We start from the raw sequence: 18,440 nt of genomic DNA, 5'->3' as shown, positions 1-18,440 counted from the left end.
ACCCGACATAATTCGACTACATTCCATTATCCTCGTTTTGCTTTTGTTGGTGTTAATCTTATATCCTCCTTTCAAGACATGTCCATTCCGTTCAGCTGCTCTTCCAGCTCCTTTGCTGTCTCTGACAGAATTACAATGTCATCGGCGAACCTCAAAGTTTTTATTTCTTCTCCATGGATTTTAATTCCTACTCCGAATTTTTCTTTTGTTTCCTTTACTGCTTGCTCATATGCAGATTGAATAACATTGGGGATAGGCTACAACCATGTCTCACTCACAACCCAACCACTGCTTCTCTTTCATGCCCCTCCGCTCTTATAATTGCCATCTGGTTTCTGTACAAATTGTAAATAGCTTTTCGCTCCCTGTATTTTACCCCTGCCACCTTCAGAATTTGAAAGAGAGTATTCCAGTCAACATTGTAAAAATCTTTCTCTAAGTCTACAAATTCTAGAGACGTAGGTTTGCTTTTCCTTAATCTATTTTGTAAATAACCCACATAAAGCAGAACAAATAAGAAGCAACAACGCTACATACGTCATAAGAATAGAGGTTGAACTCTGGTGTCCTGCTTACTATCCAAACAGGCCTCTGGTTGGTAATAAGTGAATGCTAAGTTTGCATTGTGTGTGTTTGTATTGTGTGTGCGATTCCACTTAGGATGTATAACGCAGTTGTAACCGACCTGTAAGGAAATGTGCTATTACTCGCCAAGTGTTTAGACTTCACAAGTGTAGCTGCCATCAGTGTTCCTAAAATATTCCACTGAGGTAGTAAGAGCACCTCTATATTAAAACAGACAACAACTATTTGCTGTAATTGTATTTATTGAAATCTCTTTTGCTTATGCTGGGTCATTACAATGCACAAGATCAATCTCAGGTCGCGCCTGTTCAGACAAGGGGATCCTGGTATTAAGTTTCTCAAATAACATAAAATATAAAAGATCAATAGTATCACAAATATCAAGATACGAGGGTGAGTCAAATGAAAACCTTAAATATTTTTTAAATGTTATTTATTGTGCAGAAGTGCTACAAAGCTGTATCACTTTCCAACATAATCTCCCCCACGCTCAATGCAAGTCCTCCAGCGCTTACAAAATGCATAAATTCCTCTAGAAAAACATTCTTTTGGTAGTCCGCGCAACCACTCATGGACCGCGTGGCGTACCTCTTCATCAGAACGGAACTTCTTTCCTCCCATTGCGTCTTTGAGTGGTCCGAACATATGGAAATCACTTGGAGCAAGGTCTGGTGAGTATGGTGGATGAGGACGACACTCAAAATGCAGGTCTGTGATTGTTGCAACTGTTGTACGGGCAGTGTGGGGCCTTGCATTGTCATGTTGCAAAAGGACACCTGCTGACAGCAATCCTCGTCGCTTTGATTTGATTGCGGCTACAGATGATTTTTTCACGAGATCTGTGTATGATTCACTATTGACAGTCGTCCCTCTAGGCATGTAATGCTCCAACATGACGCCTTTTTCGTCCCAAAAGAGAATCAGCATAACCTTCCCTGTTGATGGGCCTGTTCGAAACTACTTTGATTTTGGCGATGAGAAATGGCGCCACTCCTTGCTCGCTCTCTTCGTTTCCGGTTGGTGGAAGTGAACCCAGGTTTCGTCCCCAGTAACGATTCTTGCAAGGAAGCCATCACCTTCTCGTTCAAAGCGCCGAAGAAGTTCTTCACAAACATCAACACGTCGTTCTCTCATTTCAGGAGTCAGCTGCCGTGGCACCCATCTTGCAGATGCTTTGTGAAACTGAAGCACATCATGCACAATGTGGTGTGCTGACCCATGACTAATCTGTAAACATGCTGCAACGTCATTCGTTGTCACTCGGCGGTTTTCCTTTACTATGGCTTTAACTGCTGCATTGTTCTGTGGAGTCACAACTCGTTGTGCCTGACCTGGACGAGAAGCATCTTCCACTGAAGTCACACCATTTGCGAACTTCCTACTCCATTCGTAGACTTGCTGCTGTGATAAACATGCATCACCGTACTGAACCTTCATTTGTCGGTGAATTTCATAGGGTTTCACAACTTCACTACGCAAAAACCGAATAACAGAACGATGTTCTTCCTTGGTGCAAGTCGCAAGTGGGGCGGCCATCTTTATACTGATACTAGGACGGTATGTGTGCATCTGCATTATGCTGCCACCTACAGGTCATTCTGCACGCTGTTTGTAACACACTTACCAACTTTCAGGATAACGGCGGAAAATTTCGATTTGTTATTACAAATTTAAGGATTTCATTTGACTCACCTTCGTAGTTAATTATTTTGACGTGGAGAAAGAGTCTCTAATGACAAGCTGAACAATGTTAAGAGCTCTAACAAATTTTTTTCTCTCCCCATAAACGTTAACCAAACGTGGTCATCAGACGCACGAAGGAAATATATTAGTTTCGGGAATTACTACAAGGAGGAGAGGTCTTCCTACTTTGTGCCTCAAATCACTGCAGTAAAAACTGGCTTGTGACACGACATTCAAATTTAATGGCGTGCTGCGTTCTTTACGTTATTTATGTTGCACAGCGTCGTCGGCTTGGCTGCTGCCGTATGGCTGGCTCTGAGCACTATGGGACTTAACATCTATGGTCATCAGTCCCCTAGAACTCAGAACTACTTAAACCTAACTAACCTAAGGACAGCACACAACACCCAGCCATCACGAGGCAGAGAAAATCCCTGACCCCGCCGGGAATCGAACCCGGGAACCCGGGCGTGGGAAGCGAGAACGCTACCGCACGACCACGAGATGCGGGCTGCTGCCGTATGTCGTCGGATCTGTAAATCTACCAAAATCCTATACCGAGACTTGCTGTTTCTATGTCAGCAAACTTGTCCTACGTTTTCGTGAAGCGAAAAACATGAACTTCACCGTAATCTGCTTTTAACGGCAAAATACCCGCGCAAGGCTGGCGCGCCGTATGTTACTTTGTCCCCGCTGTTCTTGCAATAACAACACTACTGACCATTAAAATTGCTACACCACGAAGATGACGTGCTACAGACGCGAAATTTAACCGACACGAAGAAGATACTGTGATATGAAAATGATTAGCTTTTCAGAGCATTCAAACAAGGTTGGCGCCGGTGGCGACACCTACAACGTGCTAACATGAGAAAAGATTCCAACCAATTTCTCATACACAAACAGCGGTTGACCGGCGTTACCTGGTGAAACGTTGTGATGCCTCGTGTAAGGAGGAGAAATGCGTACCATCACGTTTCCGACATTGATAAAGGTCGGATTGTAGCCTATCGCGATTGCGGTTATCGTATCGCGCCATTGCTGCTCGCGTTGGTCGATATCCAATGCCTGTTAGCAGAATGTGGAATCGGTGGGTTCAGTAGGGTAATACGGAACACCCTGCTGGTCCCAAACGGCCTCGTATCACCAGCAGTCGAGATGACAGGCATCTTATCCGCATGGCTGTAACGGATCGTGCAGCCACGTCTCGATCCTTGAGTCAACAGATGGGGACGTTTGCAAGACAACAACCATCTGCACGAACAGTTCGACGACGTTTGCAGCAGCATGGACTATCATCTCGGAGACCATGGCTGCGGTTAGCCTTGACGCTGCATCACAGACAGGAGCGCCTGTGATGGTGCACTCAACGACGAACCTGGGTGCTCGAATGGGAAAACGTCATTTTTTCGGGTGAATCCAGGTTCTGTTCCCAGCATCATGACGGTCGCATCCGTGTTTGACGACATCGCGGTGAAGGCAAATTGGAAGACTGTATTCGTCATCGTCATACTGGCGTATCACCCGGCGTGATGGTTTGGGGTGCCATTGGTTACACGTCTCGGTCACCTCTTTGAGCTGTGTTACGACCCGTGGATCTACCCTTCATTCGATCCCTGCGAAACCCAACATTTCAGCAGGATAATGCACGACCGCATGTTGCAGGTCCTGTACGGGCCTTTCTGGATAAAGAAAATGTTCAACTGCTGCCCTGGCCAGCACATTCTCCAGATCTCCCACCAACTGAAAATGTCTGGTCAATGGTGACTGAGCAACTGGCTCTTTGCAATACGCCAGTCGCTACTCTTGATGAACTGTGGTATCGTGTTGAAGCTGCATGGCCAGCTGTACCTGTACACGCCATCCAAGCTCCGTTTGACTCAATGCCCAGGCGTATGAAGGCCATTATTACGGTCAGAGGTGGTTGTTCTGGGAACTGATTTGTCAGGATCTATGCACCCAAATTGCGTGACAATGTAATCACATGTCACTTCTAGTATAATATATTTGTCCAATAAATACCCGTTTATCATCTGCATTTCTTCTTGGTGTAGCAATTTTAATGGCCTGTAGTGTATATTGGCTCTCTTCGTTCTCCGCTCAGGAGATTTACGAAAAGAATTTAGCCAGCTCTTGACTGAACTTTAGAAGGTTCACACCAATATATCTCCTTTCCCTGTCGTTACGTGAGAGAGGGATGCCCTCCGACCACACTCGACGACATCTCAAGGGAAAGTGCCTGTCGCACTGGGTAGTTGCGCATCTCCTCAGCCTCGCTTCCCTTCCCTCTACGATGGGGTTGGAATCTGGATGGAACAGCCAATGGCAGTCTCTCTTTTATTTCTAGTAGCCTATGAAATTGTAAGTGTCAGACACAGCAAAGAACCTGGTAGAGCAGTTGAACGGAATGGACAGTGTCTTGAAAGGAGGTTATAAGATGAACATCAACAAAAGCAAAACGAGGATAGTTGAATGTAGTTGGATTAAGCTGGTGATTCTGAGGGAATTATATTAGGAAATGAGACACTTAAAGTAGTAAATGAGTTTTCATATTTCGGGAGCAAAGTAACTGATGATGGTAGAAGTAAAGAGAATATAAAATGTAGACTGGCAGTGGCAAGTAAAGCGTTTCTGAAGAAGAGAAATTTGTTAACATCGAGTATGGATTTAAATGCCAGGAAGTAGTTTTTTGAAAGTATTTGTATGGAGGTGAAACATGGACAATAAATAGTTTGGACAAGAAGAGAATAGAAGCTGTAGAAATGTGGTGCTACAGAAGAATGCTGAAGATTATTTGGGTGGGTCACATAACTAATGAGGAGGTATTGAATAAAATTGGGAAGAAGATAAATTTGTGGCACAGCTTGACTAGAAGAAGGGATCGGTTGGTAGGACATGTTCTGATGCATCAAGGGATCACCAACTTAGTATTGAAGGGCAGTGTGGAGGGTAAAAATCGTAGATGGAGACCAAGAGATGAATACATTAAGCAGATTCAGAAGGATGCAGGTTGCAGTAGATACTGGGAGATGAAGAAGCTTGCACAGGATAGAGTAGCATGGAGAGCTGCATCAAACCAGTCTCGGGACTGAAAACCACAGCAGCAACAGCCTTGGCTGCCCATCTGCCCAATCAGCAATAAGTACAGTGTCGTATATTTGGCGGGCTTTCAAGTGAACAGCGATGTCTGTTAGCCCCCCCCCCCCCCCCCCCTTAATGACACTCCTTCATCCAAAAGAGTGGTTCAATCCCGTCTCCGGCCATCCTGATTTAGGTTTTCCGTGATTTCCCTAAATCGCTTCAGGCAAATGCCGGGATGGTTCCTTTGAAAGGGCACGGCCGATTTCCTTCCCATCCTTCCCTCACCCGAGCTTGCGCTCCGTCTCTAATGACCTAGTTGTCGACGGGACGTTAAACACTAATATCCTCCTCCTCCAAAAGAGTGGTAAGTTACATCCTCACGGGCCGCTCACGTGATATATTGTTATTCCGCTAGTTCTCTGCCCTGCGAGTCATCTGCGCTTGACCTTGACTAGGCTACGGCTCTGAAGGCCATTGTGTGATAAGGTGGTTATGTAACTGGCTTCCTCTCCACTGATGCTTCCACCCTGTTTGTACCTAACTTAAACATGCAAATTTACGTAAGGGACTTATTCTCGTCACTCTCAATGCCACGTGTATTAAACCTCAGAAAAGTCAAATAAATACACAAAAGCCCGCAGCATGTTGCAAAACCAGTGTGTTGCAACTAGACGGATGTGATAATTGTTATACCACCGTATCAGTACGAATAAACATCTGCACATCCTATCCTAGCCCAATGCCCTCCCTAACACGAACTTCAGTTCACACCCTCAGCCCATTTTCCTATTCTTTACTTGTCACTATTGCCAAGGCTCCCCAGTTTTGGAACAGCACCCCAGCTTTGTATGTTGTGGGAAATCGTGCCTTTATCTTAGGCGTAGGTTATCTATTGACCCGATGTAATTACATCTGATGAATGTATTTGTCGTGTTGATAGTACCCCATATTCGGTGGTTTTTATATTATACATTACACGCTACGAATAAATGCTGTTTCTAACTACCAGCACATTGATGTCTCCAGATGAATCGTTATTGATATAATTTGTTGTAATAAAATGAAGTGAAATGTCATATTGGTGTTTAAAGAATTTTCATATTTATTTATTTTCATGTTGTAGTTCACGTATTATAAGAGTAAGGCGTTTTAGGGTGATGATCCATTAAAGATCCATGATATCGTGTAATTCTTGTTAATTGTTTATAACTAATTGTTACTAACATTTCTGCGGTTGAAGCCTTTAGAAGAGTGAAATAAAATGCGAGGGATCTCCATGCTGAGTTTCAGAGTAGCATAGGTGGTTGAAGCTCCAGGTTTAGGAGCCGAAGGTTTTCAGTTTCGTGTTTTTTAAATGGTTAAATTAACAGAAATAATTTCTGTAATATAAGACGTTATGTAAATATAAGTGCACTCTCTGTCAGAAGTAAATTTGTTCAGTTTGGTGAACTTTTTCAAGCTGATCCCTTCCTGAGTGGATATGTATCTTTCATTTTCGTCTTATTACGCGTTCACAGATATTGAAGTTTTTGTTTGTGTATACAGCAGACAGAACATTATGGCTGGAATTTGGACAGGAAAGGAAATGCTGTTTAATAGAGCTAACCCCGTGTGGGGTTGTTAGTACCCCCATCGGGCGCCTCCCCAGGTGGCGGATAGGGGAATGCCTCCTAGATATAGGTGGTACTGGGGAAATCAAATACCCAGGGCGGACCAAAAACTAACGAAATGTAGCGTCTGAACTCCTAGAGGAGCGGCTACAAACAGCGTCTGTTCTCCATGTTAGGAGCGGCTGAACACACACTCTGGAACTTACAATCCCAGTTTTAACCTCGGAATGGCCCAAAAAGCCATCTCCCCCCTGAATTTCAAACAACTATACATGATGTCAATTTCTCTAGATAGAACTACTCCAGGAGGTAACCAATCCTCCGCCGCTAACAGCAGCGCAATCAGGCCCAAGGATTCTGGAGAGCCTGAAGCACCATGTCGTTCAAGAAATTCAAAATCCTCTAAACTGAAGAAAAACAACGTACATTTCTTTGGAACCCTAAATATTAACTCGCTCTTGAAGCCGGGAAAACTGAAGCAGCTCACCAAAGTCTTGAAGGTATATAAAATCCAAATATGTGTGCTGCAGGAAACCAGATTTACAGATGAAGATTTAATGGATTATGAAGGATACAGGATATTTAAAGGAAAGAAAGCCTGGAACCCATCTGGAAGAGGCCTTCCCCACCTTGGAACAGGCTTCATCGTGAAATCTAACTGGGTAAACTCAATAACCGACTTCCAGTCACCTAATGAACGCTTGTCTTTTCTCACATTCCGCGCCCTAAATAAAACCTATACACTTATTAATTGCCACGCACCCATCAACAATGACAATAAGAAAAACCCTCAGAAAGTAGATACATATTGGGAATCTCTAAACCACGAACTTTCTAAAATCCCAACATCAAATGTGAAAATACTGTTTGGGGACTTCAATGCACAAATAGGCCAAGAAAAAAAGATACAAAAAAACAGTAGGAAACTACTCGGCTCACAAAAGAACAAACAGAAATGGAGAAAGATTAATAGAACTATGCAAGGGTCATAACTTAAAATTAATGTCTACAAATTTCAAAAAACCTCCTAAGAAACAGAAAACATGGAAATCACCAAACACAAGTATTGGAGAGTTCCAGATAGATCACATAGCCATCACACACTATAATCAAAAAGAAATAATGAATGTGAGAGTTCGGAAAGGGGCAAACATTGTAACTGACCACTACTTATCGACAATCAAATTAAATTTCATACCACAAAGAAAGAAACAAATACAAAACAGGAAAACTCAAAGGATAGACGCAAACATATTGAAAGAGAAAAGAGAAGAATTCTGTCAAAACATAGTTATATGTTCGGATAAATGGGAAAATATAAAAGAAGGAATGATAAGATCTGCTCAAGAAGTCGCAAAAATGAAAAAGAGAAAGAAACACGAATGGTGGGATGAGATATGTGAGGAAGCAATAGAACAAAGGATGAAGGCATGGAAGAAATGGCACTCAACCAAAAGTGATAAGGACTACCTGGAGTTCAAACAGCAAAGATCTTCTACAGCAAAACTCATTAGATCAGTAAAAAGACTATTTGAAAAGAACCAACTTATACAAATGGATAAAGATTTTAAGAGAAACAATAACAAATCCTTTTACAGCACATTCAGACAGAAACTACAAAAATATGTAGCACCAAATCTGTGTTTTAAAGATACCAGTGGAAAACTGGCAATGAATAATGAAGAAAATTGTGAAATATTAGCAAAATATTTTGAACAACTCCTCAACTGTCAGGAACCTATTGAAAAATTACCAGCCAACACCCCAAACACAGTAAACAATAATTCTGAACCCCCATGCCTCATAGAAATCAGAGAAATCATTAAAAACCTTAAGAACAATAAAGCACCAGGAGAAGACATGATAATTGCAGAAATGTGGAAAAGTGTGGATAATACAATTCAAGAAAAACTACTGGGAATAATCAATGGGATTTGGAGAACGGAACGTATACCAGAAGAATGGAAAACTGCATTAATCCACCCCATCTTCAAGAAAGGGGATAAAACCGATGCAAATAACTACAGAGGGATATCTTTACTTCCGGTAACGTATAAAATTCTATCTAAGGTCCTACAAAACAGATTGGAGAAACAACTTGATCAAGAAATTGGTGGATACCAAGCAGGCTTTAGGAAGGGAAGATCTTGTGCGGAGCAAATTTTAAACTTGAAGTTAATTATTAAATACAGACGATTAAGAGGAAAAGACATCTTTATCACGTTTGTTGACTTCAAGAAGGCGTACGACTCCGTTGACAGAACAACCTTGGTTAACATCCTTAGGGAGTTTGGAGCAGACAAGAAAACAGTCGCAATCGTCAAAGAAACACTTACGGATACCTATGCAAAAGTAAAGTTCCGTGGTGAGGTATCCAGACCATTCAAAATCAGAACAGGATTAAGACAAGGAGATGGGTTGTCACCTACGCTATTCAACTGTGTGTTAGAAAAAGTTATTAGAGAGTGGAGGAAGAAAACGACTGAAGAAGGAATACAAAAAATCAGATTAGGAAGAATAAAGGATGGATTAGAAGTAGATTACCTCGCTTTTGCTGATGACTTAGCGATTCTGGCAGTCAAACAGATCAATATTCTGAATGAAACAGCAGAAAAAGCAGGACTGAAAATCTCCTTTGAAAAGACAGAGTACCTAACCAATGTAAAAAAGGCACCGAACAATATGATTACAAAGTATGGCCAGATAAAGAAGGTTTCTAATTTCAGATATTTAGGGGAAATCATCCAGCCCACTATTTCAGATAAAGAAGGAAATAAAACAAGAACAAGAAAAATGGAAATGGCATTCCAAAGAATGTGTACAACAAGAAGTCAGTATCAATTAACGCAAAAATAAGGCACTACAACACTGTGATAAGCCAGAGTGTCTGTATGCATCTGAATGTTTAGCAATGAACACTAACAAGGAAATGGAAGCTATAGCAAAAAAGGAGCGAAAAATCATTAGAAGAGTACTTGGGCCGAGGTTTGAGAATGGGACTTGGAAGCTTAGAAGTAATAGAGAAGTGTATGACAAAATTGAGAAAGTGGGAGATACTATGAGGAAGAGAAGAGTAAGCTTTTACGCCCATTTGAAAAGAATGAATGATGAAAGGCTGACAAAGAAAATATTCATGTTTTTTTTACAAGAACCCCAGAACCCAAATTACCTGGTTCAAAGAAGTCAAAGCAGACTTAGAGGAGATGGGTATAGGAGAAGATGATATAACCAACAGAGACTTAATGAGAGACAAAATTCAACATTTTGAAGGATTTGAAGTGAAGAAGAGAAGAACTGGAGGAACAGTGTGGACAGAAGACCGAAGCGAGCAGCACAGAGAGAGGATGAAGACATATTGGCAGAAGAGAAAAGAGGAGGAGCGCAATAGGAGAAATGTACATTGAAAAATAGTTGTTTAACGCGGTCCCTAGAGGGCCAAAATCGGAATAAAAAAAAATAGAGCTAACATAGGAATTCTGCGAACAGCCATTTTCGTTAACAGACTATGTTGTTTATGAGCCAAATAAAGCCGCTGGAGCGCACTGAAAGCGTAGAATCACGTTAACTGGCTCGTGGCGTGTGCAGTCGACACTGTGTCTCGTCCCCTGTGCTGACGGTTTAAGGAAAAAGCGATGTCACAAACGTTCTTCTTCTTTTTCTTGTGCTTTTGTCCCGCAGTGACGCAGGGTCCGCATGGCTATGAACGGATTTGGCATGGTAACTTTAAGGGGTGGCCGTACCGCTACCATATTACCGCTCGGGAAGGAATAGGTGTTCACATACCCACTGTATGTAGTGTTAATCACGTGAAAGTGAGAAAAAGTTTTTTTAAATGTTCACGAATTGTGGAACTGAGGCAGGAAACCACCTGAATATCACATCCAGGCTGGCCGGCGCACCGTTAATCTGCCGGGTTGATATGATCCATGGCCAGCACACCTCCCCGTCCGGGAAGGGGTAGCTTTAATACACACGGAAATCTGGGTGAGTAATCTCCTACGTGTTGATTCTGGAATATAAAATACTGGAGTGCCACGGTGCTCTGTTCTAATTCCATTACTCTTCATTGAAAAATGGGAACAGTAAGCTGCTGCTGCATTTCGCAGTTGCTACCCATACTGTATTCCTACACTTTGAGTCTTGGCCTTGCTACCCATACTATTACGCTTTGAGTCTGGTTAAGAAAGCAAAATATATAACTGAGTACCCCCTATATCAAGGTTCTGTTCCAAACCCATTATTATTAAGTAAATAAGTCAAAAAGGGAGCTCCTATAAATTTGTTTTGAAATGTAAAGTAGTCTTGGAACTGGGTACATCCTGGAGTCCCACATGTCTCAGTCTGATCCCACTGTTGATCATCGAGAAATAGTAAAAGTGACCTGCCTCCGTCTTTCGTACCTACAGGCACAACCTAGATTGGAAACTGGTCTTGAAACTCAGTACCACAGGGTCTTGTTCTAGGCCAGTTGCTATTGTAAGAGAAACCTTAGTTTCTTACATATTGTACTGGAATGAAAAGTGACCCTGGAGGTGAGTACATTCTGGAATAACACATCGCTCATACGTAAACCCATTATAGTTCAGGGAAACTGATTTGCAGCTGCATTTCGTACTAGCCACCATACCACTACCCTACCCTACCCTACATGAATCTCGAATAGAAAATAGTCTTAGAAATAAGTATATTCTGTAGTACCATTGGGCTCTATCCTTAGCCCATTACCGTTCAGAGCATAAGCGGAATAATCATCTCCAACACATTGATTCTGGAATGGAAAGCAGTCTTAGAAGTGAATATCTTTTCTGATTTGATCCATTATAAATGGTTCTGAAAGCCTGCGATTGTGAAAACAATAGGTTGTTTATAAACAACTCATCTGCTACCAGCCACGATTTTCTTTATTTTTCGCATGACGCGTTTCGAGAAGATTCCCATTTTCAAGCGTTGTTTTTGTATTTGTTATGCCATTTCTATGTGATATTGTCGATGTGTGAGAGTCTGCTTCACTTTATTGACTTTACTGCAATATATAAGAAAACACGCGATTTTTTGTTGGTTGTCGATCTTTTTGTGAAGTTAGTGGCGAAATTTAGAAGAATTTGTACTCACAGTTTCCTTATGTTCCATTTGTGCAGAGTTTCACACACTAAACATCACACATAACTTGTTGTACACTTTTAAATATCGAAAACATTTTACATAACAAAACATTTACAGAGATGTTCCTTCAAGTAGTCAACACAGATGACACTATAGGTCTTCCACAGAGTCTAATATGCTTTTGTACAGAGGTTATTTACCTTAACAAACTGGATCATTATTTACTTATATCTCTTTTACAATTGTGCTTATCTATATGTGTCACTATTTTTATTTAATTATACTGTCGAGACATGTGAAGAAATCACTGATTCACTTTCAAGTTTATCGTTCAATAATTTATGTTCATATTTTCTGGAATGTGAGTATATCTCCAGTTCTTCTAGCAAATTTTATATCCTTCCAATAGTGTTTTCTTATATATTGCAACAAAGTCAACGAAATGAAGCAGACCTTCACACATTGACAACATCACATAGAAATGGCGTAACAAACATAAAAAACGCACTTGAAAAGGGGAATGATTTCCCGAAACGCGTCATGCGAAAAATAAAGTATAGAAAATCGTGGCAGGTAGCAGATGAGTTACTTATAAACAAACCTATTTAATGTCATTTGCAGTCGTTTCCATACCGTACAAAACATCAGAATACTGTATTTTGAAACGTGGACTGTCTTACAGATAGGTAACTGGCCGATGATAGAATGCAGGAAGAAGAAGAGAAATGAAATGTGCCGTGCAAAAACTGTATTAGTATCCATAAATTGTAAAACGTAAAATATGTAAACTAAAAGTAACGTTAATGTACTGAGACTGTATCGCAATGGAAGAACAAAACTGAAAAGTATCAAATAGGAAAATTATAAAAGATGAATTATGTGAAGTAATAGAAATTACAGAAGATGCGACATTTATAATCACTTCCAATTGTGGTTGGTGACGTTTCAAGGGGCGAAGGTTCCTACTACCTTCCCATGGTGTAATCCTTCTGCAAATACTTGTGCCTATTGTTCTGGCCAAACAGTTGTCCTGAGTTCAACTAGTCGCGACACATTCTGCAGTCATTCTACTACAGCCAACAGCCCGTGTGATCCGCCGGAATGTTGATCCCCCTCGCCCTACGACAAAGATTAGGTCTTTCTCGAAGTCCTTTGAATAGTGGGTAAGCTGGATGTGAACGCCTTCTGAGTGTTCTGTGTACTGATCACCTGAAACTTTCAAGAACCGTTTGACACATCAATAGCCACTACTTTCTTACACCATTTTTCATCCGTAACAATGAGCTGTTTGTGCAGGGAAATTTACCTCGCACAAGGATGAAATTTCATGTATTGTATTGTTTTACAGAATCAGTTTAGACACATAGGAATTACAGACGTTGACTGAGAGTGGGCATTAATTAAAACCACTGCGAAAATTTGAAAAAATTTGCCGGACCGGTGTACCAACCCAGGTCATTACAGTAGGCCGATGCCCTGATCATTAAGGCACCGGTACACAGTAGTAATTTCAGCTACACGGACTGCCCTAACGCGCCTCCTGTCAGACCCAAATTCTCATCTTATCCACACACTACTCAGGTAACGCCCCTTGACCATTATCCTGGATCAAAATGATGTCTGTTCTTTCGGCCATGTCCGAAAGAACATACACATGTTTGGAAGCTGTATAGGTAATGATACAATGATGTAACTGACCTCGGAAGGTGTTTCTCTTATCTTCCTACCAAGTTCTTGCCAAGCAGTTCTACTATCGGGAATAGGGTAAAATACTTCCGATGTCTTTTCGTAGCCACTTTGGTGTACCTCTTCTTTTCATTGGCTGTGTAGCCTAGATTTTTAAATAAGAACTATTCTTCTCAGTACTACTGAATAAGAAGTATCAAAATTATTTTCTATTCATTTGCAACTGTATTCTTGATACACATGCAGCATTGGTACATTATAACTAATGTACTTTTCCACATCAGTGATGAATTAACTTCTGTTTACTATTATTAGTCAGAAAATAGCTTTCACTTAGCAGCTTCCACAACCTTTCTAAGAAGAAGTTCAAATTGTATAATATAAAGTTACGTCATATGGCTCCACGTCCATAATGAGTAGCAAAGTTACAATGTAAAGTAGTTCTATTAATAATTATGCCATAACATGGAGCGTTTATGCTCGAAGCATTTAGAACATGTTTTGGATTTAATAAATTGAAGTTTCAAATATTACCATTTGCTTTCTTTCCTCACATACTTATTACTGTTTCACCTTTTAGTGTTCGTCAAAAAGAATCTTACAATTTAAGACGTTAGCCTTCATCAAGCGTTGTACGTTTGAAGGATACGTTATACTCGTCGCCCCTGTCTGCCGTAAGGAATATTAGTGTTCATATGGATGACGCTGGGCAGCAGGTATGATTACTATGAATGTTTATCTTTACAGAGACATTAGACAATGAATACAGTGACTGATTTTTTTACTTATTTTGAAAATACATTTATATCTAAAATTTTGTTTGGTACCGATTCAAGGATAGAGAAATTCTTTATTAGGCACAATTTCTTTGAAAATACGTGTCTGTTCAAAATCTCTAATGAGTAACTTACAAGTCAAAAAGAAAAAAATTATTAAGTAAAATACGTATAGTAATGCTGTTAAGTTCAAACATATTCGTGTGTTCATTGACGTTTCCAGACGTTTCCAAGTTCAAATATTCAGCCCATATAGGTTACAGTGGGTGTTTAATATAATATCTATCTCATACAAATCTCTTTATTTAAATTCGTGAATGTTTTTTGTGCGTTATTGTCGTTCGCAGTGACTCCGTAAGTCCCATCGTTGCGCGCAGTCTCTCCGCTCTCACTGTTGGTTGCCCCTGCAGTGCAAACGGTTGGCAGGCCTAACTGTGAACAGTTATATGGCTTGCTGTCTTGTCAGCACTGGGTGGTAATATTCCATTCTAAGACGTACGAGGCTCATGTGGAGTTACAAAGCCGTAAAGCACCCAACGCACAACATACGAGCCGCAGAATTCTGTCTGGTAAGTACCCATATCATCCTCTTCTTTTCTAATCAGTAGCATCCGTGTTCAGGACGTTCCTTAGAATGTATGTTCGTTCGTCGAAGATACGCCGATTAGCAATTTTTTAATCACAGCTCACTTTTGACTTTACATAGGACTATGGCTTTAACACATACGTTTTTGTACGTAGAATTTGCTTATAGGCTTTGATTACTTACCCTTTTCCTACCTCTTGAACGTCGTTTTCACTCAGTTACTTTACAGGATACCGTATACAGGGTGAGTCACCTAACGTTACCGCTGGATATATTTCGTAAACCACATCAAATACTGACGAATCGATTCCACAGACCGAACATCAGGAGAGGGGCTAGTGTAACTGGTTAATACAAACCATAAAAATGCACGGAAGTATGTTTTTTAACATAAACCTACGTTTTTTTAAAAGGAACCCTGTTAGTTTTGTTAACACATCTGAACATATAAACAAATACGTAGTCAGTGCCGTTTGTTGCATTGTAAAATGTTAATTACATCCGGAGATACTGTAACCTAAAGTTGACGCTTGAGTACCACTCCTCCGCTGTTCGATCGTGTGTATCGGAGAGCACCGAATTACGTAGGGATCCAAAGGGAACGGTGATGGACCTTAGGTACAGAAGAGACTGGAACAGCACGTTACGTCCACATGCTAACACCTTTTTATTGGTCTTTTTCACTGACGCACATGTACATTACCATGAGGGGTGAGGTAAACGTGCACACGTGGTTTCCGTTTTCAATTAAGAAGTGGAATAGAGTGTCCCACTGGAAACGCGTCGACGTATGTGGTATCAGCATGATGGTGCACCTGCAATTTCCGCAATCAACACTAGGCTGACCCTTGACAGGATGTTCGACGGGCGTTTCATAGGACGTGGAGGACGCATAAATTGGCCAGCCCGTTCTCCTGATCTTACACCTCTGGACTTCTTTCTGTGGGGTACGTTAAAGGAGAATGTGTACCGTGATGTGCCTACAACCCCAGAGGATATGAAACAACGTATTGTGGCAGCCTGCGGCGACATTACACCAGATGTACTGCGGCGTGTACGACATTCATTACGCCAGAGATTCCAATTGTGTGCAGCAAATGATGGCCACCACATTGAACATCTATTGGCCTGACATGTCGGGACACACTCTATTCCACTCCGTAATTGAAAACGGAAACCACGTGTGTACGTGTACCTCACCCCTCATCGTAATGTACATGTGCGTCAGTGAAAAAGACCAATAAAAAGGTGTTAGCATGTGGACGTAATGTGCTGTTCCAGTGTCTTCTGTACCTAAGGTCCATCACCGTTCCCTTTGGATCCCTACGTAATTCGGTGCTCTCCGATACACACGATCGAACAGCGGAGGAGTGGTACTGAAGCGTCAACTTTAGGTTACAGTATCTCCGGATGTAATTAACATTTTACAGTGCAACAAACGGCACTGATTACGTATTTGTTTATATGTTCAGATGTGCTAACAAAACTAACAGGGTTCTATTTAAAAAAAACGTAGGTTTGCGTTAAAAAACATACTTCCGTGCATTTTTTTATGGTTTGTATTAACCAATTACACTAGCCCCTCTCCTCACTTTCGGTCTGCGGATTCGATTCGTCAGTATTTGATGTGGTTTACGAAATATATCCAGCGGTAATGTTAGGTGACTCACCCTGTATATTTCCCACACAGTTATATACAGGTTTGCATTTAAGAAAATACACGTACAATAGCACTAAAATTCTATGTTTGTGTCTTACTGGCAAGGGCTGGTTTTCCCATCATGTTGGTCACATCTGCATGCCAATAACAGTACTGCACCCCATTTGCATCTATTGTATTTACTTTGTAACTTACAACTTTCTATGAAAGTCAGTATAAGAAACTATATACTACAGAGTTCAAGAAGAATAGTTAGAATTACCATTCAGAAGGGAGAATGAAACTATCTCAACAAGTAGTCACATAAAATTATCAACCAGAGCTTATCTGATTGTCGACACTTCACTCATGTTGGCTTTTCAGCGTCACGCTGCTTGCATATGATGATTTAATGGTTTGTACCTCATAATCACATTTAGTTATTGGGTGCGTATCACTTAACATGTGTTACGATATGATTTGTGTCATAAGAATTTTCTTGCACCTTTCAAAGGTTCACATCAGTAATACCTGTTTGTGCAGTGGAAATATCATTACTAAATCATACAGGACAAGTTCTTTTATGCATATGTTCTTTCCTTCTACGACTGATTACTTCTCTTTTATGTACTTTTCCTCCAGTATAATGTCCGAAACAGTACTGAGTCATGTAATTATTGGTACGTTCATCGTTTTCCGTAAATATACACTGAAGCCACAAAGAAACTGGTATAGGCATGAGTATTCAAACATAGAGATATGTAAAAAGGCAGAATACGACGCTGTGATCGGCAACGGCTTTATAAGACTACAAGGGTCAGGCACATTTGTTAGATCGGTTACTGCTGCTACAATGGCAGCTTATCATAATATAACTGAGTTTGAACGTGGCGTTATAGTCGGCGCACGAGCGATAGAACACAGTATCTCCGAAGTAGGAATGAAGTGGGTATTTTCCCGTACGATCATTTCACGAGTGTACCGTGAATATCAGGAATCCGGTAAAACATCATATCTACGACATCGCCGCGTCCGGAAAAAGATCCTGCAAGAATGGGACCAACGACGACTGGAGAGAGTCGTTCAATGTGACGGAAGTGCAACCCTTCCGAAAATTGCTGCAGATTTCAATGCTGGGTGATCAAAAAGTGTTAGTGTGCGAACCATTCAACGAAACACCATCGATATGGGCTTTCGGGGCCGAAGGCCCCTTCATGTGCCCTTTATGACTGCATGACACAAAGTTTTACGCCTCGCCTGGGCCCGTCAACACCGAAATTGTACTATTCATGACTGGAAACCTGTTGACTGGTCGGACGAGTTTCGTTTCAAATTATATCGACCGGATGGACATACACGGGTATAGAGACAACCTCATGAATCCATGGACCCTGCATGTCAGCAGGGGACTGTTCAAGCTGATGGAGACTCTGTAATGGTGTGGGGCGTGTGCAGTTGGAGTGACATGGGACCCCTGACATGTCTAGATACGCCTCTGACATGTGACACGTAAGTAAGCATCCCGTCTGATCACTTGCATCCATTCATGTACATTGTGCATTCCGAGGAACTTGGGCAATTCCAGCCGGACAATGAGACGCCCCACAGGTCCAGAATTGCTATAGAGTAGCTCCACGAAAACTCTTCTGAGTTTAAACATTCCCGCTGGCCACCAAACTCCCCAGACATGA

This window comes from Schistocerca americana, chromosome 5, assembly GCF_021461395.2.
Source record: "Schistocerca americana isolate TAMUIC-IGC-003095 chromosome 5, iqSchAmer2.1, whole genome shotgun sequence".
In the NCBI taxonomy this organism is placed as follows: Eukaryota; Metazoa; Arthropoda; class Insecta; order Orthoptera; family Acrididae; genus Schistocerca; species Schistocerca americana.
Note: the sequence above shows the minus strand (reverse complement) of the source record.